The sequence below is a fragment of the Lissotriton vulgaris genome, chromosome 11, assembly GCF_964263255.1.
Source record: "Lissotriton vulgaris chromosome 11, aLisVul1.2, whole genome shotgun sequence".
NCBI classification, from domain to species: Eukaryota; Metazoa; Chordata; class Amphibia; order Caudata; family Salamandridae; genus Lissotriton; species Lissotriton vulgaris.
In genome coordinates this window covers 679,301,912-679,323,268 of record NC_141699.1, presented here as the reverse complement: position 1 = coordinate 679,323,268, position 21,357 = coordinate 679,301,912, and positions in this window count along the sequence as shown.

The window sequence follows — 21,357 nt, the reverse complement described above, 5'->3', positions numbered from 1 at the left end:
AAGCAAAACAGACCTTGGTTTGGAACCTTCTCTGACCAGCTGTCTCAAGGTAAAGGGAATCCTATGGGTTCGCTGAATCTCTTACTCTCAGTTCCAGTCAGTGAGTTCTGGAAAACTTTGATGAAAAAGATCTATCATATACGCCCTGATGTCTGCTCCTTCCTTTCCTTCGGTCACTCCCAGGACCCTCAAGTTATTATGCCGCTGGCGGTTTTCCTGTTTCTCCATTTTCCACTGGATATCAACAAGCTGCTTTTCTTGTACTTTTGTCTTCGTGTGATTGTCAACCAATTCCGTTTCAACGCTGTTGACTATTGCTTTGAGCTCCCCTATGGCGCTACAGGTCTTAGTTAGCTTTCTGATGGCATGCTGTATCTTTCTTGCTGCATTTTCTTCTTTACGTGCATCTTTTCTTGTCTCTTCGCAGCGCAGCATTATGGATTGGAGGATGGGATCTAATGTAGGAGGGTTCACACCAGGAGTACCTTGGAGGGTGGTTGTTTAAACATTGGTTAGAGAGTCCGTAAAGGAATAATCCCATTTAAGGCTCCCAGCCCCTGGCATATGGCACCCCACTTTTTTCCAGACCCTCCCGTGCTGTCATGAAGGGGGGATCTCCGGTTGTGTCTGGATTGCTATTATTCTCACTTGACAGTATTTAGGATCCTGATCCTTCTGCTGACCACTCGGCCCCATCCAAAAAAAAAAGAAGCAGTTATTGGGATCCATTTTTGTCTCTTGATTTGTTTGTATAACATTCCGATTCAGGATGCCTGGTTGCTGAGCAGCTTTAAATGTTGGGGGTCTTCCGCATTTGGCTGACTCATTAAATCCAGAGAGGGGACTTCTTCCCCTCCTAACTGTTGAGGCCCCCAGTCACAATACTAGCCTGCAAGCCCCTTATCTTGTTCACATAAACCTTCTCTTCACCAGACCCAATTATTTTTTCAAACATCAATTCTTCTGGGCCTCATTTGGAGAAGTACTTATAGCTCCTGGTAAAGTTGGTAACTTCCCCCGCTCCCACCGTTCCTGATCTTCTTGCCTCAGCATGTTTCTCAGCTGGAGCCTGAAGCAGCTTTAACATAGTACTGCCGGGTGGGTGTCGACAAATGGATGCCTCGCCTTTTCCTTGCTTCTCCGGGACCACCTCAAGCACGGCAGCAAGCTTTGCCAGCAGCGGTGTTCACCTTGTTCACTGCCCTGGTTTCACTCCTCCTGAAGGGTAGCCAGTAAGATCAGAAGAATCCAGTGGGGGGGGCTCCAACAACCTTGGGACCCATCTTTCCTGGCACCAAACAACTTCAGCACAGATCCCAGCCGCAGTGAGCGAGGACCGCGGTGTGCAGTCGCTCGAGAGCCAACTGGTACTCTCTAATCAGCACTGCTCCAGGGCAATCACTGACAGCTAACCGAGCCCCCGATAGTACACAAAGCATCCAAGGACATGAAAAGCCGTAAGTAGTTGCAGCCCTGTTCTTTTTCTTTTCTCCACATTCACGGTTCAGGACACTGGTTCTATGGCCACCTCAAGCAGCCGCCATCTTGCTTCTCGCGTCCCTCGTCTTCCACCCAAACAAGTCATTTTTAACTAAACAGGCTCACACATTCTGGTGAAATCTATTGGTTCTTTGTCAGTTTCTGTAGACCGTCAGTTTCTCCACAGCGCAAACAGTGTGTACAAACATGTGAAACAAGCACTGCAGCATCGAGGGCGTGCTCCAAGTATCAACCTATTTTCTGTCTGGGATCTAGATGGTCTAAACATAACCCCCAACAGCAGAAAAAGCCAAATAACAGTGCCAAGAAAGTTATTTTTTTTAAATTTCAAAGTATTGGTATTGAGACCACATAGTTACTATGTTATGTTACTGGGTACTTATAAAGCGCAAGGCCACTCCCTGGAGTGTCTGGGCGCTGGGAAAGAGAACCAGTGACAGAGCAGTACAGGCAACCCCAGGGCAGCTGACTTATTGTGAAAAAGCCATGTTTTTAATCTGCGTCCAAAACTGACGTAAGGCTGGAGCAGGTTGTTCCAGAGCCGAGAGGCTACCACCTGAAAGGAACGCCCGCCCAGGCGAGAGCGGAGAACCTAGGGATCAGCGAGAACAGCTGATTAGAAGACCTCAGACCTTTGGATGGAACATAGTGCTGGCATCTGATTCTCAAATATAAGGCCCCAACATTATGAAAGGTCTCATAAGCCAGCACCAGGGCTTTGAAATGTGTCCTATTTCGTTCCGAAAGTCAGTGCAAGGACTTCAGGTGAGGGGTCAGGTGTGTCCAAAGGTCGACCATAAGTGTGGCTCTTGCCGCGGCATTTTGCACCACCTGTAGACAGCCAAGAAGATAGTCAGGAAGGCCGACATATAGAGCATTCACATAATCAAGGCGGGACAAAATCAATGTTTGCACTACTGTTTTCCTATGGGAAACCGGGAGTAGTGGGAGGAAGTTTCTCAACATTTTCAGTAGGCCAAAGCATGTGCCCACCACAGCCTGGACCTGGGACTTCATGGACATGTCTGCGTCCAATTTCACCCCGAGGTTCTTAACAGTGGTGGCTAATTTTGCAGGGAGGGATATATTCTGTGGCTACCATTTATGCCACTCCTCCCCCGGATTGTGACCAACAAAGATTTTTTCAGATTTTTCAGAATTGCACAGCAGTTGATTCTGTTTAAACCACTCAAATACTGCTGACAGGCAGGTGTTCATCTCATTCCCATTCAGGGCCTCATCCTTACTGCACCTGAACAACAATTGTGTATCATCAGCATAAGATTTGACTTTGGCACCATATTGTTCTGCCAACAGCGCCAGGGGGCCATAAACACATTAAACAAAGTGGACTTAAGATAGATCCTCGTGGAACGCCTACATTAAGTGGCGAGATAGGGGACAAAACTGTTTGCTGGCGATTTTCGAGGTCAGATGTGAACCACTGAAGGACCGTGCCCCCTATACCACATCCTTGAAGTCTGTCCAAAAGGAGGGCATGGTATTGAAAGCTGCAGAGAGGTCCAACAATATCAAAACAGCCTTGCCTCCTTTATCAAGTGTGGTTTTAATAGCTTCAGAGATTTCCAGAAGGGCTGTTTCAGTACTGAAATCAGCTTGAAACCCTGATTGGCTAGGATGTAATGCGCGATTGGTTTAGACAAAATCTGCAACAACCTTATTTACATATTTCTCCAGGACCTTGGAGAAGAAAGGTAGCAACGAAATTGGCCAGTAATTGCTGGCTACAAAAGGGTTGGTGGGAGATTTTTTTAGAAACGGGAGGATTTTCCCATGCTTCCAACTGTCTGACATCACCCCTTCTGACAGAGAGAGGTTCAGAACCTTGTTTACAGCTGGGTTTATCACTTCTGCAACAGATGCGAGTATTTTAGCGGGACAGAGGTCCAAGGGGGAGCCTGATTTTTGTGTTTTCATTATCTTCAATGAATCGTCCAACGTGATTGAGGAAAAATGCAATAGGGTTCAACCAGCGTTGGGTAAAGCAAAGGATAGCTTACCAATAGTGGCTGTATTAGCAAGGGGTGCTTCCCCAAGTGATGCTTGAATGGTGGTAATCTTGGTATAAAAATAGTGTGCATTCATTGGTGGGGGTGAAAAGACTGTTTGTTGCGCAAGGAAAGGATAAATCTTTAACAATTTTGAACAGTTCCTTCCTTACTTCTGTACCCTGCTTTCTCAATTTTTAAAGACAGAAAGTTCTTCTTTTGCAAGCGGATTAGATCATAGTGGGCTTTTAATACACCTTTACACCAATTTATACTCAGAATTAAAGTTCCTTCTCCAGACTCTCTCCAGACGTTTGCAGGTACTTCTGCTTTTCCTAAGAGTCTCAGTGAACCATCAGGCTGAGGTTCTGCCGCCATTAGCTGCACGGGACTTAGGAGGGGCAAGCTCATTCGCACAAGATTCAAGCCAGTTTTCTGGTGAATATACATTGTTTATTAAGTTGCCACTAGAATAGATAGGATGAGTTTTAAGTGCTCTAGCTAGTGCTAACACAGTCATCTGATTGTAAGGTCTAAAACTCCTGGTGTGTAGCATACATTGAGTTTGAGGCTGGGGGGATTTTTGGCTTAATCTAAAAGTAAGTAAGCCTTGGTCTGACCAAACAATAGGGCAGGGCGGATCCATTTCAATCGTTTAAGTTGAAAAAATCTGATCAATGATGTGGCCCCTCTCATGTGTAGGGGAGAGAAAATAAGGGGTCAGATCTAGCATACTGAGAGACTCACCCAGTTTCAAAGGCTCAGGGTACGTGCATTGATCCATATGGATATTAAAATTGCCAAGTACCAGGCATTGTTTATATTTTGCAACAATAGGTGCAATAACGTTGCCTAATGACTCCAGAAAACGGGCGGCCGGCCCTGGTGGCCAATAAATTGCAGTACCTGCAATTGACCAGTGTGCATATACAAGTAGCAGGAAGCTGAGACTCTAAGCACCTTCCAGCTCTAGAGTGGGTAGAACTGTGCAAGAGAACGTGTTTTTATAAAAACACCTGGGACTGAGGACCAGGTGCGAGTCCCAAGGGAGGACAGGCTTCGTCCCACAAGTCTGAACCTGGGGGGAAACAAATGGAACGAACACTGCAGGACATTCTGGAAGCCATCACTACCGTCTGCACATCCTTGGAATCGCGCATAGACACGGTGTCCACTGAGGTGTCCCTTATCAGAGAAGACATGCGATCAATGAATTTGCGCCTCAATGTTGAAATTAAGGCAACCTCCCTGGTGGACGACACATCGAAGTTGCAAAGGAAGGTGGACCCCCTGCAGACGCACGCTGCGCAGTTCGAAGTGCAGTTAGATTACTACGAAGGGCGTTCTAGGCGTAATAATGTCCGCATAATCGGTGTTCCGGAATGAGCGGAGGGGCCTTCAGTGGACATCTTCGCGGTAGTGCTGATCACTACTCACCTCAAGCTGCGGGGACTCTCCAACTTCTTCTCAGTGGAGCGGGCGCACTGGGTGCCAGGCAGTTGGCTGAAGCCCGGGGTCCCTCAGTGTCCGCTCCTTGCCCGGATCTTCAAACTTCCGCGACAGAGATGTTATCCTGTAGTGTGCCCACTCTGCTCCGCCAGTGGAATTTCAAAACAGGTGCATCACTTTCTTCCCGGACTTCACACTCAAGGTACAAAGGTAACAATGGAGCTTCTTGGAAGTTAAAAAGGCACTATGTGACAAAGACTTGAAAATGCTATGATGTTCCCTGCCAAGTTAAGAGTGGAATCGGAGGGTAGATCCTGGTTTTTCACCACCCCGGAGGAGACCTGGGACTGACTCGAAGGATGGCGCATGGCGGGCCGCCGTAACAACCAAGGCCAAGGTGTGAGGATGGGTGGCGATGTCTGAGCTTTGGGTGGTGGCTCACCACCACAGGACTTGAGTGAAGCGGCAGGCGGTGCCGAGTGACAGGTCTGTATGTTTTTACCTGGGGGAGCGGGAACGGTCCGGATGGCTGGTGGGTGGTGGGGATAGATTTTCCTCTGCCATAAGTGTCAGACTTTGTTCCTCTCAGTTATTTTGTCATGTATGACTTGGTTTGTCTGACCTCCCCAAATTTTGCTGTACCCCGCCTGGATAATTGGGCGCTGTAGAATGTATCCTGGGCCATGGCCGCTGTTTTTGTTAAAAATGTGCTAGGCATTAATTGTGATTGTTGATATTGCGACCTTTTCTCAAAATTGTGGGCTCAGTTCAGCTGCACGAGTGCTGAATAATCAATCAGTATCCCTTTCCTTGGGGGGAAGTAAACTGTGTTCGGGGGGGGGGAGGACTGTGGGGAGGCTGCTGCCCCCGTCAATTGCAATAGACTTTTTTTGCCCTGGGTTTGAATGTCAGGCATGACTTTGTCGACTCTCTCTCCTTAACTTTGTCTGGTCCCCTGCACATTAAGTGGGCAGTATGGGGGACAATCTTGGGCCCTTGCCAAGGCTCTTAGTGTAGACATGGTAGGCCTCACGGTGCTCAATGGTGAGACAAATTATTCAGAGACGAGTGCTCGGTTCGGCTACACGAACCCGTACATTTTTGGTAGGGTGGGCGATAGGCACTCTGCTGGTTTGGGGGGCAAGAGGTTTTTGTTACCGCCTAGCAGGAAGGCAGGGTGGGGGGTTGGGGGATGCAAGGTGCGTTAGTAGGGCGGGTGGGAGGGGATTGGATTTCGGGGGTTGATTTTTGTGTTACTTTTGTTTTGGCATGTCACTTTCTATTGGTCTAGTGAGCAGGACTCGGCTGCTGAGGCGCTTGTGGTGTTCTCATTGACAACAGTATTCAAGATTGCAAGGACATCCTTCCCTTTCTCCCCCTTGCTGGTCTCCTCAGAGGGGTATTTCGTATCTACGACATCGGGTGATGGGGACCACATATCTGTTATCCTGGCATGTGAATGGGCTGGGTGACAAAATCAAAAGAGGGGTGGTTCTCCAGTTCTTGAAGCAGCAATTACCTGATGTTGTCCTTTTGCAGGAGACCCATCTGTTTGGTAATGGTTGTAAGGCCCTGTCTCGGTGGGGATTCCAGATGGTCGTCCATTCTGCCTTTGGTTCTGGTTCTCAGGGGTGGGCATTTTAGTTTGCAAGTCCTTCCCCTTGTCTGTTAATATGGTCCACACGGACCCCCTGGCCAGGTTCGTAGCGGTGTCCAGGGTGTGGGAGGGGGCTGCCCTCAATCTGGTATCGGTGTATGTTCCACCAGGCCTACACACACAGGCATTTATAGATCTTGGTGAACTCCTCCTGAATCTACCGGATGGGAGATTGCTGGTTGGGGGAGATTTTAACTCTATCGTTTCTGATTCCCTGGATCGCTGGCCCCGGAAAGACCTGCTGACATTATGCAAATGCATACATAGCTTTCTGGGGGCTATGGACCTGGTGGACGTCTGGAGGTATTTGCATCCCAGCGAGCTCCAGTACACATCTCTTGGACCCCCATCGTAGCATGTCATAATGTCAAAGAGATTCTGCATTTGGCTAGGGGAATTTCTGATCACTCACCCGTGCTGTGCAGGATGGAAGTGGGGGAACCCACTGTTGGCCGCGTGGCACAACTTAACCCCAGGTATATCACTATTTCCTCAGTTAGGGATAAAGTATTGGATGAAACAGACCTCTATTATGAGATGAATCAGGGTTCCGTCAGCTCGTCCGCTTCCCTTTGGGAAGCCTACAAAACTGTCATTCAGGGGGTAGTGTTGGGACAGATTGCTGGGCAATGCAAGGAAAAAGCTGCGGACATGGTACGCTTTGAGGGGGAGGTCCTGGTCTTGAAATACGCAGTTCGAACGCAGGAAGAATCGTGACACAGGCTCCGAACTAAGATGATAGAATTTTCGGACCTGGCCACTGACGCAGCTAGGGCACAATACAGGGCGACTCTCAGCAGGATCTATGATGTAGGTGATAAGGCAGGCAAACTGCTGGCATGTTAGGATCGTAGAGAGGAGGCGAGGTGAGTGGTGGTGGAAATTGAAACGGACCGGCATTCTTGAGTTACCGCACCACAAGACATTGTGGACGCATTTTGGCAACACAACTGCTCCCTATATATTTCCAGCGCGATCTATGCGGAGCAGGATTCTTTATCTCCACTCCACGATATAGACATGCCGACCCTTACTGCGGAGGACAGCTCCGATCTGGAACGAGACCTAACTGTGACTGAAGAGAAGAAGGCCATCCATGAATTTTGGGGAGGGAAAGCATTGTGTCCCAATGGGATCCCCATAGAATTATTTAAGCTGATGGCGTATACCAATGCCCCTTATCTTACCGATATGTACTGGGAGAGAAAAGAGATTGGAATCCTTCCGGAAGACCATAGGCAGGCCACTGTCTTCGTCATCCACAAACCGGGCAAACCTGCGGATCAGTGTTCTTCGTATAGGCCTATTTCGTTGCTAAATTGCGAGGCAAAAATCCTTGCGAAAGTCCTCGCCACTCGTCTGTTGCAGGTTCTTCCCACCCTGATGCACCCGGATCAGTCTGGGTTTATGCCGACAAGAAACACATCTCTTAATCTCTGTTGATTACATGGAGTGCTTTGCAGGGTGGATACTATAAGAGAGGATGCCGTGGTGGTATACCTTGATGCTGAATCAGCCTTAGATACCATATAATGGCCCTACATGTTCGCAGTGCTCCGTAAATTAGGCTTTGGCTCAGAATTTATTAATATGGTGCACCTTTTAAATTGCCAACCATTGGCGCAGGTGGTTGTCAATAATCAGAAGTCCCCTGTTTTTCCCCTGGGATGCGGGCACCAAGCAGGGATGTCCCCTATCACCACTCCTATTCACTTTGGCATTGGAGCCCCTGGGGGCGTGGATCTGTTGGGACCCAGCTATCAGGGGCCTGAGATGGACTCACGGCTGGGAGGACCGCATACCTTTGTACGCGGATGACATCCTGCTTTATCTTGCCTCCCCGGAGAAATCGGTCACCGTGGTGATGGACATATTTCACATCTTCGGTAGATTCGCAGGTTACAGGATCAACTGGTCCAAATCTGTTCTCTACGTCCTCCATAGACAGAAGACCCAACTTCCCTGGGATTGTCAATTGACCGAGGCCGTGGCTGGGTTCAAATATCTGGGAATCTGGGTATCCAAAGACTTGTCTCAATTTTATGAGACTAACCTCCGGCCTCCACTAACGCACCTTAAATCAGATGTCCAGCACTGGAAGTCTCTTCCCCTAACTCTCTTGGGGCATGCAGCACTATTTAAAATGATGTCGCTTCCCCGACTTTTATGTGTGCTAAAGAATAAGTCAATTCCAGTAGCAGCGTCGTATTTCAAGGAAATAGAGTGCGGGAATTGCTTGGGAGGGTAAGCCCCTCCCGCATTGCACGCAGAAGCTTACGCTGGGTTGGTTCGATGGTGGGATTGGGCTTTCTGATATGAAACAGTACTACTGGGCTTCACAGCTCGTTGCCATCAGCCAATGCCCGTATAGGCGACACGAAGACCCAGCCTTTCGGATAGACCGTTAGCTCCGACCAGGTGGCGGTTTCGAGAGGGCGGTGTATAGTAAATCTCCAATATCTGTCCTGTCCGGTCAGACTAAACATGCTGTGCACATGTGGAAAGACGCTACCAGGAGTCTGTGTTGGGAGGGTAAACTCACCACGGCCACACAGCTCTGGCACTGTTACCGGTTGGGTTGATTGTGCCGGTCTCAGGGATTCGACAAATGGGAAACCATTGCCATCTCCAGAATTGGGGACCTATGGAAATCGGGCGAGGTCATACCATTCTCCCAATTGCAGCAAGAATATGAAATGGCCAATTCCGAACAGTTTCGGTATCTCCAAATCAGACATGTTTTGCTCGCAGTTCCCCCAATAGGGACTGACCTCCCTGAGTCCTCTCCGCTGGAGGACAGGATTTTGGATGGCGATTTGCCAGAGAATGCTCTATCCCTTATATATAGAAAACTCATTAACAACATGCCGGATCCCTTGATCCGCCTCAGATGTAAATGAGACCACAATGTGGCTGGGCTGGATGAGGAGGAGTGGCGGGCTGCAGTGGCATCTCCGCGGGAGGTCTCCATTTCTTCTAGGTTCTGATTGGTCCAACTCAAAATCCTTCACAGAACATATCTGCCTGGTCCCTCTCTGGTCCATATGGGCGACGCCCAAGACGCTAATTGTGTCCGGCACTGTGGGCAAGAGGGCACCTTTATTCACACACTGTAGGAATGTGCCACAGTACAGAAATATTGGGAGAGGGTGATACATATGATGGAGGAGGTGTTGGGACAGCAGATACCATGTAACATCAAATTGATTTTGTTGAATATCTGGGACCCCACAGACCTCAGTGCTAAGGAGAGAATTTGGGTGGCGCTGGGCTTCATGGTGGCCAAGCGAAATATTGCACGTCTATGGAGGGCCCCGAACCCATCCAATATTGGCGATTGGGCCAAAGACATGGACTGGTATATGGTGACGGAGGTGCCTATATATGTCTCTAGAGGGTGCCTGATGAAATGGTCACAAATATGGGGGTCATGGAAGACATTTTTGGAGGGATATATGTGAACCACCTGGGAGCGGGGAGGAGGGTGCTGCTGTAATGGTATAATGTGTGAGTTTTGATGACATTTGTAATGTACTGTGCCATGAGCAATTGCTGCTGTGTTAATGTGCTCTACAGGCCCTTTGAACATTGTGGTGCTTCGATTGTTTACATGCCTTTTTCAATAAAAAGAATTATAAAAACAATGTGCAAAAGGCAATAATTCAGTAGCAGCGAGGAGGTGCAGCTGTCTGCACTACCACAGGTTCGAGCATGCTCGTGCAGCGTCCAATTTTAAAGGCCCCAGGGTTAACAACTAGACCATGCCTTGACTAAAATGGCGGGTAGTTACGTTTCACCACTATTCCTCCTTCTCAGGGTTCGATTCCCACCATCCACCACACATCAAATTCCCAGTCAGAAGAAGTAAAGTGCAAGACATTTTTTTAAAAAGATTTCTAAAAGCACAATAGAAAAACATACCAGCTCACAGAGTTTAAAAACAGTGTGCAAAAGGCAATATTTCAGTAGCAGAAAGGAGGTGCAGCTGTCTGCACTACCACAGGTTCCATATTAAAATGTGATACCATAAAATATATTAACTATGAGCAACACAGTCTTAAAACATTTCTTTACAATAATCAATGGTGTCTTCTCAGACACGATTCTTAACTGTTTTCTCTGTAGAACACGCTTTAAAAACAAGACCCCTGTACATGCTACTTTAGTAGTGTTTATTGCAAAACGATTTTTGCATTCTGCACAGTTCTTATGCCTATATCTTAAACTAATAATCCTAAATAAAGGTACTATAAGTATTACATGTATTAATTTATCTGAGATATGACATTTGTGTGATCACTTAGCAAGTACACCTCTTCTTTTACATATTTACCCTGAGCAGGAGCCTTGCTAACATAAGTAGTACGTTTCTTCTGATTACTGGGCATGAAGTAATTAATAAGTAGGTTGAAATTTTTCGGTCTACTTTCAATTCATTTAAAAATCATAATGATACTTTTCTATTAATGTATTTTTCATCACAAGCCCGGGCAAATTCATAAGAGTTGAATTTTACACCTTTTTTTTAAACCATTAGTTGCTTTCCTCGTAATGTTTTTTTACTGATTGAAATAAAAACTATATCGTAAAAAGAATATCTAAACGTTCATTCTACTCTTTGAAGGTAAATGTGTTTTACTAGCAATCGTAGGCATAGTGTGCAGCACGTCCGAAAATACACTTTGGCATCCTACATATGTGTACGAAGCAATATATATATGCCGACTACAAGATAATGTTCTTCAATGTATTTCTTTCTGCAAGAACTTAGCAATCTAATAAATACTCATTGTTACAGCCTCAAATTCGAAAGCGCACATACACAATTGGAATCTCATGGGGTACAACCACCACCATCTAAAGGATGATGTAAATCTTCTTAAGACACTCAGGGGCATATTTAAAATTACTTAACGCCACTGTAGCAAAAATTGTTTGACATTACGGAAGCTTTTTTTATCACGGTATTTACAAATTGTCACTAACTCATGTTAGCGGCAGATGTCCCGCGTTAACAGGAATTTTCAAGATTGCCACTTCTGTTAGCGGGACTTAATGAAAATGAGATGCAAGGTAGAATCTCCCATGTAACAACTGCTGCAAAACACACAACACAACTTTTACAAGGAAATCCCAGTACGTCGATAATCCCCAAAAATGGCTGCTAAGTCAAATTAGCTGTAGTTTTCTAACGTCAATAATTCCAAGGTAATAAAAAAAAATGAGGCAAACACATCTGTACATGAGAAAGACAATACCAAATCATCAATGGCAACTTCAACAATGCCATGGAGCTTCTGCTACAGCAACTTTGAGCACGAAGAAGACCACCAGCCCAGAGGCAGCACCACGGAAGAGAGAGGGTCTACTACCAAAGGAACATCCTCATACACCTCTATCCTGATGAGGTCATAGCCCATTACAGGCAAAAAAAAGTCTTCCATTCTACGCCTTCTCACCCAGATTACACCAATGCTGCAGGCCACATCCCAGTGCTGCACAAACATCAGTCCGCTGACAAAGCTACTTGCTGTGCTGCACATGTTGGCCTCAGGCACTTTCCAACCTACCACTGCTAGAGTGGATGGAGTTCCCCAGGCACCCTTCTCCAGCTTTCTCCCCACTGTCCTGGATGCCATCATCAGCCTGACGCAGCAGCATCTACACTTTCCCAACACTGTGCAATAACTCACCAACAAGCAAGGCTTCCATGCCATTGCTGGTTTTCTGCATGTGTTGGGGCAATGGACTGCATGCATGTGCAACCTTTACCTCCTGCAGACACTGCACACATCTACAGGGACAAGAAGCACACATACTCAATGAATGTGCAGGCAATAGTTAATCATGTTGGGGTGTTCCTGAATGTCATGGCCAAGTACCCAGGTATTGTCCATGATTCATTTATATTCCCCCAATCGTTCATCAACCAGTGGTTCCAGAATGGCATCTATGGAATTGGACTGCTTGTTGGTAAGTACAAAATGAACACACCACACACCTCAAGTCACTCAATTATGGAGGTCAACAATGTTAAAATGCATGTGAAGGGAATTGCATTGTACTCATAATATTTCTGGACCAACTATGATACACAAACACATAATGGCAAATAACAACATATATGTAATTAGTTCTTACCAGGGAGTAGGCTAGAAATGCACTCACAACCCACTATGTCACTCCAGGAATAGAGGTCTTGCAGAAGTCATTAGCCAAAAATTGCAAGGAATCAATGCAGCGGGTGCCAAAAGCCATATGCCTGCGCCGTGATGTGTTAATTCTGAAACAAAAAGATGCATCCTATGTACAATGAGATCATAGATCACTCTGATCTCCCCTGTGCTGGTGCACAATTAGCTGACATGCACCAACGTAGGCACCACTGCACCATGGTGCAGGGTGCCTGCATCATGGGGATGATAGTATTTCTGTATGAAGGGACATATTATTGCACATAAATAATCACAAAAGGTGATTTTCTCTTCCTATGTGTTGTTTCAGAATGCAAAATGCATAGAAAGAGCAAAGAAACAAAGAGAAATGTAAAAGTATCGCCATGTTGTGCATCCCTATCCCTCCCTAGTGAGGCATATCAGACTAATGCATTTCCAGGCATATGATTTTTCAGTAAGCTGGAAATGTTGCCAAATAAATGGGTCTTGTGTGGGAACACCCAAATCAACACTCCTGGCACGCCACCAATATGCAAAATATCTGGTTTAAAGTTGCCATATGCCCAAGGACATGAAAATGCATGTGCTTTGGCTTTACATGTCCCAGAAAGTAGAGTGCAGCCACTAGCTCTGCTTGTGGTCTCAAACAGTGACCCACCTGTGTTGCAATGGGCTTATAAGTAAACCTCATTGAGTTCAAGATTTAACATTCAATTTCCTCTTGTGCCAGCTACCCTTAGTACAATGTCTCACAATCTGATTGGTTTGCTTACCATATTACTCTGACCATTTTTTTATTCCTTCATATCAGGTCACATTTTCAAAATATGTGTATAACACAATCCATTTGTTGAAGTTGACTGTTTACAGGCCTCACACTTGCATCATCAAACCATGATCTATGATGCATGTGCATTCAAGGTCTATCCATCTCAAAATACCTTAGCTTTTACACTCATTTTCAGTCTATCAATATTCTGTCCTTCTGTTGTATTGTCTCTGTAAGTAACAGTGTATCTATCAAGTGTTCATAGTTCCTGTTTAGTGGGTCATAGTCCATAAAAACTCAGAATCACAATTGCAGCCAAATATTATTTTTTTGAACTGTTGTTAATCCCTTCGCTGCTAGGCCTCCCCCGTGCTAAGCCTTTTCTTGGCTATTTGGGGAAGGTCACGCTTAGGCCCCTGTAACTTTTTCACCACATAAGGTCTCCACGCCAAATTTGCGTCCTTTTTTCCAACATCATGGGGATTCTAAAGTTACCCAGGGTTTGTGGATTTCCCTGGAGGGGACCCAGAAATTAGCCAAAATACAGCTAAATTTTTTTTTTGGGGGGAAAAATGCGAAAAAAGGGCTACAAATGAAAGCGTCTGGTTTTTCCCCTGCAAATGGTATCAAAAAAGGGGTTGTGGTGCTGAAAACACCATCTTACCTGCTTTTCTGTCAGAAAACCAACATTTTCTACACAGTTTTGGCATTTTTCTGGGACATTGCCTATATTTGTTATTTTTTGTGCTTTCAACCTCCTTTCAGTTAATGGTAGAAATGGGTATGAAAGCAATAATGGATCCAGGATAGTTATACCTTTTAAACATGTAGACAACATTCTGAATTCAGCAAGGGGTCATTTGTGTAGATCCTTCAAGGTTTCTTTATAGAAACTAACAATTAAATATAGGAAAAATTGAAAATTAGTTGAAAAAAACAGCCTTTTGTGTCAACGTTTTCACATGTAACTTCTTCTAATTATGACGACTCTTTAAAAGCAATATACTGTTACATCCGCTGGACCTTCTTGGTTGTTGGGATATATAGGACTTGTAGGTTCACCAAGGATCCGATGAACCCAGATCCAAAAACCGAGCAGTGACTTGCAATGATTTTTTATTATGTACCGGGTATATAGCAAATATTCTGGGAACATGTATACATGGAAAAATTGGTGTGAAAGACACCTATGTATTTCTAAAATAGGAACAATGTGCGGTTAGGCCTATTGCCCGCAACAGGAAACGGAGCAAATCACAACGTGCTTATTTTTAATTTATCTCTTTGTGAAGAGAGGTCTTCACTTTTTACGAAAACATTATAAAGACTGTGAACGTTCATTTTTAGTGTGGAAATCCATTTCTGATGTTTGATTTTTATAAAATTCTTCCCTTAAATGTACTTATAAGGAATAAGTGTATGATTGGGCAAAACACACACAGTAAGATAACACGCATTTGCTTCAGTGCACACCTAGGGAATTTCCTTTGACTAAGCTGTCACTGTACCCTGTTCCCTGGTGATAGTGGGGTACTCTCTCTTGTGTTTACAAATCACAACGTGGACACACCACAATTTCATGGCGAATAATGACCCTTTTTTGGCAAAGTACCTAGCTGTAGTTTTTTAACCCTAGCTCTACCGGCACCTAGGGAAACCTAGCAAACCTATACATTTTGTAATACTAGACACCCAGGAGAATCAAAGATGGGGTGATTTGACTGGCTCACACTAGGTTCTGTTACCCAGAATCCCCTGCAAACCTAAACAATTGTAAAAAAACACATTTTCCGCACATTTCTGTGGTGGAAAGTTCTGGAATCTGCCTGGATCCCCAAATTTCCTTGCACCCCGCATTCCCCAGAGTCTTATAAAAACATTGTACCTCACTTGTGTGGGTAGGCCTAGTGGCCACAACAGGAAACGCCACAAAACGCAACGTGGACACACCACAATTTCACAGTGAAAAATTACCCTTTTTTGGCAAAGTGCCTAGCTGTAGTTTTTTAACCCTAGCTATGCCTGCACCTAGGATAACCTAGCAAACCTATACATTTTTGAAAACTAAACACCCAGGGGAATACAGTATGGGGTGACCTGACTGCCTCTCACCAGGTTCTGTTACCCAGAAACCCTTGCAAACCTAAACAATTGTAAAAAAAAACACATTTTCCTCACATTTCTGTGGTGAAAAGTTCTGGATTATGCATAGATGCACACATTTCCACTCACCCCGTGTTCCCCAAAGTCTTCCAAGAACAATGGTACCTCACTTGCATGGGTGGGTTAAGGACCCGTGACAGGCATGGGCCCAAAACCTATTGATGCGACATCAAAATTCCTTATCACAAACCAACCTAGTTTTGCATGGGGGTCCCATAAGTTTTCTGCCCTGGGCTCGGCGACCATATAATGAAACCTACCAAACCCACACATTTCTGGAAAGTAGACATCCGGGGGAATCCAGAGAGGTATGGCTTGTGTGGGTCCCCTAAAGATGTCCTACCCACAATCACCTGCAAATCCTCAAATTTAGCTGAAAAATCAATTTTTTTCAGAAATTTCTGTGTGGGAAAGTTCTGGAACCTAAGTGGATCCACAAATTTCCTACCACCCAGCGTTACCCTAGGTCTCCCGATAAAAATGATACCTCACTCGCGTGGGTGGGTAAAGTACCCACAACAGGCAAGAGCCCAAAAGATATTGAGGCGACATCAAAATTACCTACCACAAAACAATCTGGTTTTACAAGGGGGATCCCATGCGTTTTTTGCCCCAGGCTCGGCGGCCTTCTAGGGAAACCTACCAATCCCATACATTGCTGAAAACTAGACACCCAGGAGAGTTCAGCAAGGAATGGCTTGCGTTGGTCCCCTAACTCTTTCCTACCCAGAATCCCCTGCAAACCTCAAATTTAGCTGAAAAAATCACTTTTTTCTCAAATTTCTGTGTGGGAAAGTTTTGGAATCTCTGTGGATCCACAAATTTCCTTCCACCCAGCGTCCGCCCGGTCTCCCAATAAATATGGGGCCCCTGGGGGGCGGATTGGGGGCTAATGCCCCCATATGCCCCCCAAAGGGGGGACAGAAAGCCCACTAGATGCCATGGATTTTTTTGGGCATATTTTAATTAGGGTGGGGCTGCCCAAAATGGGGATGCCAATGCACCCACCCTAATTAAAATTTGTCCAAAAAATCCCTGGCTTCTAGTGGGTTTTTTGCCCCCCCGGGGGAAGATTGGTGGCTACTGCCCCATCTGCCCCCCAGGGTTGGCAGGAAGGCTGTAATTTTTACGGGGGAGTGGTTGGGGGCATGGGCATGCCTGTTTTGGCCAGCCCCCACCCTAATTCAAATTTACCCCCAAAAAATCCCTGGCATGTAGTGGGCTTTTTCCCCGCCGGTGGGGCAAATTGGGGGCTAATGCCCCCAATCAGCCCCCCAGGGGGATCAGAAAACCCACTAGACGCCAGGGATACTTTTGGGCAAATTTGAATTAGGTTGGGGGCTGCCCAAAACGGGCATGCCAATGCCCCCACCCTAAGTAAAATTTACCCCAAAAAATCCCTAGCTTATAGTGGGCTTTTCGCCCCCGGGGGCAGATTGGGGGCTAATGCCCCATCGGTCCCCCTGGGGCAGAAAGGCTGTAGGTTTTGTGGGAGAGAGTGGGGGCATTAGCAGGCCCATTTTGAGCAGCCCCCACCCTCATTCAGATTTGCCCCAAAAAATCCCTGGCATCTAGTGGGCTTTTGCCCCCAAGGGCAGATTGGGGGCTACTGCCCCCATCTGCCCCCCAAGGGGGGCAGAATACTGACATTGCTCTAGGGGGACATTGCCATGCCCTTTTCTGGGTGGCCCCCACCCCAATAAAAAAAAGAATCCCTGGTTTCTAGTGGTCTTTCCGCCCCTGGGGGGGGGGCAGATTGGGGGATACTGCCCCATCTGCCCCCCAGGGGGAGCAGAAAGACTCTAATTGTGCAGGGGCATGGGAGCTTTGACGTGCCCATATTGGGCAGCCCCACCCCTATTTTGCAGTATCAAAAATACCTGGCCTCTAGTGGCCTTCCTGCCCCCCCGGGGAGCCCAAAAACATGGGGTGCAAAGGCCCTTGTCCAAGGGGCCTCTTTCCCTCCCTGGTGCTAGTGGGTGGATCCCTGCTTGGGGATCGCCCTCCTGGGGTGATGCCCAAGCAGGGATCCACTAGGGAAGGATACCATTGGAAAGGGAAGATTCTCCCCTTTCCAACAATACCTCTCCCCAGTGTTTCAGTGCTTGGGGGCTGAGATAGCCCCACAAGCACTGAAACATTGAAACTGAAACTAAGTCTCAGTTTCGTTTTTGTTTCAATGGCGATAACGCACCATGCGCGCGATCGCCATTGCAACAAAAACTAAAAATAGGCCTGGGGAGGTTGGGAGAGCTCTTACCTACCTCCCCAGGCAAAAAAAGGGAAATCCCTCTGCTGCCTGCAGCAGAGGGCATCTCTGAGCATGTGCTCATGACGGAATGGTTCCGTCATGAGCACAGCAGCACTTGTGCTCATGACGGAACCATTCCGTCATGAGAACTGAAAGGATTATGTTTCTCCTTTCTCCATACAACAGCAGTCTCTTGCCACAGATGACAAGCAAGTATGGAATGTCAAACATATCTGTCACAAGCTCAATTATGCTTGTGTGTGCTAACCTATTCCCTGATGTTGGTCATGGTGACATTCAACAAGACATTGTGGGCCACAGTAACAACTCTCATGGGAAGAGAGATAGTCATCTAGCATGTTGCCATGGTGGAGGACATGGCTATTGCCCAGTGACCTGATCATGTGCAGAATTAATGTTGAGCGTACAAAATAGCAATAGGTAGTCATGTAAGGCAACCCCCTAGGAAGAACATCACACATTTAACAATTGGTAACATTGGTTTACATTGACAATTTGTCCGTTCGTAACATATAGTGAGACCACAACTTCAACAAAGCCTGCAAATGCAAAGTATACATTTAACAGGCTCCAAGTGTTGGGTCACCCTCCTGAATCCCAAATTTAGTTACAGAAGCATAGGGACCATCCTCATTTACACCATGATTAGTCCATGGAACTTGTATCACATAATGTAAGAAAAAGTAACTCAGCTCGCATAGCAAAATTTATTACATATGTATCATATTACCTAATGTCAATTCCAGACAACAAGATAAAATGTCCACAAAGTGCCAACGCTGACACCTCATGAGGTTCCGTGACAATTGTAAGTGGTGTTTTCGACTCGTTCGAATATGGACGAGTTTGGTATCTATGAACCGCAAATGACGAGTTTAGTGGGTGTATGCCTTTCCGCTATGCTGACCTAAACCTTTCGTCCGTTTTGTGGGTTTCTTCATCTGAACCCACGGGTTCCATTTTAGATACGGCATCCATTTCGTTTCTTGCCCTCAAGTAGCCAGCGAACGGACACTGTCCGCTTCGTGACCCTGGGATTCCCAAACTCTTGCGGAAGATATGTGTTCCTTTGAGGGTGTATTTATGACGAGGGGGATGACACTGCAAAGGCAGATGGCCCCGCTCGAGGCTCATCTTGCCGTGCCGGTCTATTGTTTCAGCCGTGCATTCATTAGGCATGTCTCCTTTGATCCTGCAATCGTGTTTCCGATGTCACCCCCCTACACTCTTTTCAATCTGTTGACTATCTTTGTCTTCCTCTGCACCTGTTTCTGGCTCTTCCTTAACTCGTTTACAGCCGGAATGGAATGTACTAATGGTGGGAAGATGTACTTTTACAGTTGGGAACCGGCGATGCTACTGTAATTATGTTCCGGGACCCTGAATACATGAAAGCGACCCTTCTGAAGTTTTACTGTGGGAACTAAGTTGTAACCTTTTGTTCGCCATGTTGTTCTATGACAGAAATCTGTATAAAAGGAGCGATCCACAGTTGCAATTTGAAGCAGTCTCCTAGAACCTACACGTGTTGTACTTCTTGTGACTTCTGTGTTCCCTGCAGTAAATAAACCTCGATCATTGACGCCGAAGGAAGTGTCCCGTGTCTCTGTCATTTGTACGCCGGAACAGGTAACCCACAAAGGTTTCAGGTGTTGTCCCCTGGCACCGCTGGGCCTTAGAAAAGCCCAGTCCTTCAGTTGGCGCCCAACGTGGGGCGACATCAGCGGTACCGGTCTAAAGCCCGACGATCATGAGGAACTTCGTGTGAAATCTCCGAGGGAAGGTGCACCCCGCTTCATCGATCCTGTTGTCGAAACAAGTGGCCCGAAGACTTTTCCCGCGAAGATCCCCGCCTCCTGACGGCTGCGACGGACTGATGCCCTGACTGTCGACCTGTTTTGGCGCCTGGCGTAGTCCTTGGTACAGCGAGACGATTGACGGGCCTTCCTGGTGACGCCATTGTTCTTTCAGTTAAGTATTTGTGGGTCGCTCCCAGAGTCCTTGGTTGTTGTTGGTGCTTGGTTATTTTGCATGGTTCCATTGCATTTGTGGTTCTTAGTACTTGGTTCTTAGTGGGTTTTTTTTGACGATTGCAATTGCCAAAAACCGAGGGTTTTGCATTTTTGCAAGGACATCGTAATCCAGTAACCCTTGATGTTTGTGAAACTCGGTTAGTGTGCACGATGCCTGGCCGTAGTACTTTGTTTAGCTGCTTTAAAGGTTGTGGTGCGGATTCCCGATTGGAGGATTCATGTCCGATACCTCCCGTTGGAACTCCTGTCTATGAGTTATATAGTCGACATGGAGTGGGTCCTATTGCATATAATGATTGCTGGGTCCGCTACACTAAAAATGACGGTGTCCTTAGTTGGCCACCTCATGGTAGTTTCGAAACAGCATTTTTGGATAATCTAGAAGCAAAATTGTTCAAACGGAAAGCTAGGCCGGCCATGTTTTATTCCTTTCGGCTATGGCGAAAAGAGGCCAAGCAGAAGGAAATCAAACAGCTTAAAAGAAATAAGAGGGAAGGTATCGTTACGACGATGAGAAATGCAGAGCAGTTTCAGCGAGACAAAGAAGAGAAGGAAAAGGAAGTTTTTGATAGACTACAACGTATGGCGGTGGATAAGTGTTATCCCGTTTTACCGTTGAGTACTGATAAGGAGGAAGAGGAAGCAGTAGAGGACTCTTTGTTGTCCTACCTACTGAAGTCGCCACCCCCATACGCACAGGATACTACAGCTCCTGCGGTTCCTCCTGTCCCTCAACCCGTCGTTCCGGCAGCTGCTGGTCAGCCTGTCGCTGGTCCTGTTCTTCCGAATCCTCTTATTCCTATTCCTTTACCTGCTCCTGTTCCCACTGCTCCACTGCCTATACCTTCTCAGTCTGCTGTCCCCGCTACTTCTGCTCTTTTGACTACTCCTACTGCCCCTGCTGCTCCTATGTTTGGTCCCCACGTTGTTGCCCCTTTACTTCTCTCCTCTTCTCCGTCTGTTCGAAGACGCATTCCTAATATTGTTGCTAACTTCTACTCTCCTTTTGGACCGATTCTTGGGTCCGATGTTTCTGGTGTTTCCCAGCGACGAAGTCAGCTCCCTGGCGGTAGGGAAAGTGATACGCTAATTAAAATGGCACGTAATTGGATTAGGTATCCTGTTAAAAACACCCCACGCATAATTTTTGAGACATTTTCTCAATTCAATGAGCCCACACAGAGATTTGTGTTTGAGGAAATGTGTAAATGTTTACGTGAGGTGATAGAAAATGATGAGATAAACAATGTACCGTCCGACTTAACTGAACTTCAGCATCAGTTTTCGAGCGGTATGATTGTGGGTAGTAATGTTCGATGTGCTGTAGAA